We start from the raw sequence: 4,917 nt of genomic DNA, 5'->3' as shown, positions 1-4,917 counted from the left end.
AGAATGAGATTTCTTTTCCGTAGTGGAAACCTTAGAAGCCAGCTAGAGTGGTGGTGTCAAGGCCACACTTGACACATCTGGTTAGTGGCTCACTTCCCAGTCCTGTTCAAAATCAACTAGAAGTTTTACATGGAAAGATGCAGACTTGATATGAACATATCTGCTAATTATCATGATAATTTAATCCCATCTAGTGCTTCCTGCATCAAAGACATTTTCAAAGAGACAGATCACCAGTAGCTCTCCTGGATTTAACACAGAATACAGGAGGACTGGAGAGTGGGGGAGAAAACTCTCATAACCTGTGCAAGTACAGTATAATAGAAAAAGAAGGGAAAAGGACATGACCAGAATATAGCAGGACTATTCACGTTAGCGTTGTACTCATTTTTTTCTGCAGCAAGCTCGTAAACATTAGTAACAGAATTAAGAGGTAAAATACACTAAGGATTGCATTGCAGTAATGCTTTCACATGGGATCAAATAAACCCAGGCATTCTTCATTGTAAAAAATCACAGTGAAAATTCAAGCAACTAAAAAAACAAGAAGGGGAAATTCAATAAGATGGCAATTCTGATTTAAAGTATTGATTAATGTATCGGTTTAAAAGCCAGCAGAACTTTAGCAGTCAGCTACCTTTTATTTTGCGTAAAGAGGCCATTTTTCACCCAACAAGCAAAAAGGTTCCCTTTCTGTCAGTAGTCCTTCCTTGTGATGGGCTTTGCTTATGGAAAATAAAAAAGTCTCGATTAAGAAAACCCAACCAAATAATAAGACTCCTATGTTCCACTGCCCCCTGTCAAAAACAATACACAAAACAGAGCCATCTTTGCAAAGTTACTGTAAGGAGCCTTTGTAGATAAAACTGTCAGATGAGGAACAATTTAAGTAATAATTTGATAACTTTATTTTCAGATGTGACAAACATACAACTCCCCCAGGCTCCCTAATTGCTTGTCACTTTGTTTAGACAGATCCGACTCCTTCAATACTGAATGACTAGCTCAAATGCTTTCACGTATAATTATGGCTCAATCCAGGCATGCTTCCTTAAAAACAAAGAAACTGTATATATTAGGGTAATAATCTTTTAAATGCAGAGGAAAGCTCAGCTGTGTATTTTCTTACTCTCTTTAAACCAAATTCAGATCCTGCTTAGATTTCGGCTGGTTCACGTCCCATTTTAATGCAGAAACTCCCACAGGTCTTATCTCTTCAACAAAGCAATTAATAAAGCGTGGCTCAAACCATTAAAGGTTTATTTTATGCCCCTCTAAATCCCTTGAGATAAATAGGAATTGATGTTTATTTTGAGCCTTTTGAAATCTGAATCATTTCTGCAAAGTCCTGCAGCCCTGAAACTAAAATCTAATTACCTGCAAGTGTTCGCACACATAAGTATACATTCAAACTCACTCCCCTATGTGGCAAGCTTTTTAAAGATCAAAGAGTTACCTCTAGCCTTGAGGCTCCTTGTTTGAAAATCCACGTTAACATTTAATGGTGTCACACACCAAAGCCCTGCACATCGCTTTGAAAATGTACCCCTCAATGGTGGAAGTAGCTTTCCTCACTGCTAGAGCTAATCAAAGGGACCATGAATATATCTTCAGAAGACCCAGGGCCAAGGCCTCCACCCCAAGAAATGCAAATTCCAGTTGTCTCACAAGCAGTTCTTTACAGCATCCTAACTCAGTACACTCAGGCTCGAGAGGTCTATTCCTTTCAGTTTTGCCCTGGAGGAGTCAACAACCAGCTCTTGAATTTCTTTTCTTGCAGTTGAGCAGAATTACCCATGAAACTCAGAATCACAGAACGGCTGAGGTTGGGAGGGACCCCTGGAGGTCATCTTGTCCAGTCTCTCCCTGCTCAGGCCGGGTCCCCGCCGGCAGATTTTCCCAGGACCATGTCCAGACTTGTGTTGGTGCTGGTAAGTCTTTTCCCTAACCCCTCAGGGCAGAGAAGCAAGATCCGTTTTGTAGATTCTTTAAATCTAACTTATCTTACAACAGAACATGGCATTCAGAAATAAAGAAGCTCTTCCGGTGTCCTGATGGGCTGTAGTCTGGATAAACTCTATGAAAGCACCTTCTGTGTCCTACTAAGCTAAATAGAAGCGGGAGAGCTGCAGAGAAATTAATTCTCCAGGACAGAAAAAAAAAATTACTATGATAATAACATCTCAAGATTTTTGTTTATATGATAATGCAGAGCATTGAGCTAGAGAGATGATGATATGGAATTTGTCACATGTCTTTGGAGAAGGGTTAAGGAGGGCAGATAGTTTTCTTCTCTTTTTAGGTATTCTTCCTATTTCTTTTCCTATTTTCTTGGGGGGAAAAAAAAAAACCAATAAAAAAACCCGTTCCAAATCAGCATGCTATGCAATTGCTTATATTTAGGTGTTTATTTGGGTAGGTTCCTTCATCAGAGATACATCTAAAATATAGAAAGATTCAGGAATATGCCTGAATAACAGGGGAGGCAAGGCGTTGTTTGGCTTTTAACCTCAGGGACTTTCAAAACTGTGAAAAAAGAAAATAAACGTGTCAGAAAGTTAATTCTAAGGCATATTTCTGTGTTACACTCATTTTTAACTGTACGGATCCTGCGTTGCTCAGAAGATGCTGAGATTGGACCATATATTGTCAGAGACCAGACAAGATATCATGCAGGCTTTTGCTACTTTTCAAATTGCTCCTTTCACCTAGATTAGTAATAAAGATAATAACAAGGGAAAGTGGTCAAGCCCTTCCCAGCAAACCCATGAAGCTTCAGAATGACCTGAGCAGTCCCTGTCACACACTCATCCCTGGAAGGTTAAGTGGATTTTGATGAAGCCATCAGCTTTAGCCACAAAGAGCTTGAGCCAATGCCAAATGAGGTCAAAGAGATGTTTTTTTTTTCCCCTCCATTAGCTTCAATGGGCTCTGAATAAAACCCGGTGGGCTCAAGCGTGCCTACTAATTATAAAGGGAATTAGAAACCCAGTAAATCATTCCAACTACGGACACTTGAAACCAGAATGGCAAAGGGAAATTACATGATCCCTTGCATATCACTGTGTGAACCACTGAATTCATGCCAAAACTGTAATAATGTTGTCCCAGAACTTCGGAATGCCACCTCAGGCAATGCAAACCAGCACCCAGTACATCAGATTAATTCCTGTCCCCTTGAATTCCAGGGCAATAATTCTTCATAAATCCCAGTGACTTTTTATGTACTCGCATCAAACACCCTAAATAGCCTCTCTCACTCTCAAAGGTAATTTACTTTTCACAAAAAGGTTTCGAAAGTTCATGTCTATTGGTATAAAGCAGAGACTGATTCAAAGGCCATGACACTATATCTTTTATGAATAAAAAGTATCAAGTGAGAACGGTTTATACGGCCATATATATATATATAATCTTATTTTTTTAAAGCTAGGCCAGTTTGCTACCAAAATTCACAGCACAGTGACAGACAAGCTGTTGCCACATGAAATTTCACATTGACCCATTCTTTAAACGTTGGTCACCAACATGATGCTACTTAACAGTTACTTAGTTACTAACTGGAGGATGCCCACAGCGTTTTGTTATCAGCTTGGCTAATGCTTAAATCTGATCAGAGTCACATTATATCACTTTTGGTTCTGGTCTGCACAAGTGTTTTTAGAACAAATCCGTGTCCCTGTGACATTCACAGATGCTCTCTGCAGACAGCTGTCCTAGGCAGGACTACGCACAGTAACGACTGTGAGCAGCCCATATGAAATCATGCCAAACCTAGTTAAAGGAACTGAAGCTTGTTTGCTATTCAAGTAACATACAGCAGTCCTAACTGAAGTAGGGACTATGCAGGGTAGGAAATGCATACAAGCAAGAGACCACTTTGGAATGGTGCTTTATAAAACATAGGATGCCTTCCCTTCCTCTGGCAAGGCACATTACTTTACCTCCGCATAGCAAACACCGAAATGAGACAGGAGACTTGAACAAGGTCGCACAGAAATCCTTTGGGATAAGTGGGAACTGAACTGCCCTCCGGAGCCCGCCAACACCAAGCAGCTCTGCTCCCATTACCCTTTTTTTGTGTTCTCGTCGAATCACAAGAACAAGTCATTTGAAACTCATCCAATGCACGAAAAGTGCTAGAATTCAGTTGGGGAAAAGGACAGGGAAACTAAAGGCGAAAATTAAGAATACAGGCATTAGGAGAGCTGAATAGGACAAATACAATGAGAAGAGGGCCAGCCAGAACAGTCATAAGCTTCCATTTTTAAAAGAGTTCAGATCTGTTAGTACAGTATTTGAATGAAGCAAAATGGAGAGCTATGAGGATGATAGAGTAGAAGCTAATTTAGGTACATGTCTGGAGCTTAGGTTGATTAGGTCATTCACAGCCTGAAGCTTTCTGGCCATAATAAAGCCTATTCCAAACCATCCCTGCTGTGTCTCACTTCTGTTTATTTGACTAGTTCTGTGCAAGGTCCAGATTTGGCAGAGCCTCTGTTCCCCCCAATGTGCATTTCATTTCCAACCATCTGCTGAAGACTCAGAGCCTCCTCTCTGAAATTTGAAAGATTTAATGACAATTAGCTTGAAAATACCCTTTTTAATTTTATTAACAGATTGCAAAACCGAGAAAATTCACAGGGGAAAAACGTATTAAATAGCACTGCCTTTCCTCATCACTAGACCTGCCTACCCAGCAGTACGTACATGGCACATATGGGTAGCTGCAAACCACTCTGAATTCAGAGCTAAGACATTAATCCTGTAAGAATAATCACGACTCCCAACTTGTGCTATCATATAGCTTTACTGATTGGAATGAAGCCTTGTGGAGATGCACTAAGCCGTATGCAAGACATTCAGCAGAATCTTGTTATTTGGTGTCAAGACCCCTATCACTGGCCCAGTCCGCCA

Source organism: Charadrius vociferus, unplaced genomic scaffold, assembly GCF_000708025.1.
Source record: "Charadrius vociferus isolate BGI_N301 unplaced genomic scaffold, ASM70802v2 scaffold385, whole genome shotgun sequence".
Lineage (NCBI taxonomy): Eukaryota > Metazoa > Chordata > Aves > Charadriiformes > Charadriidae > Charadrius > Charadrius vociferus.
The sequence above is the reverse complement of the archived record's forward strand: the minus strand, read 5'-3'. Positions refer to the sequence as shown.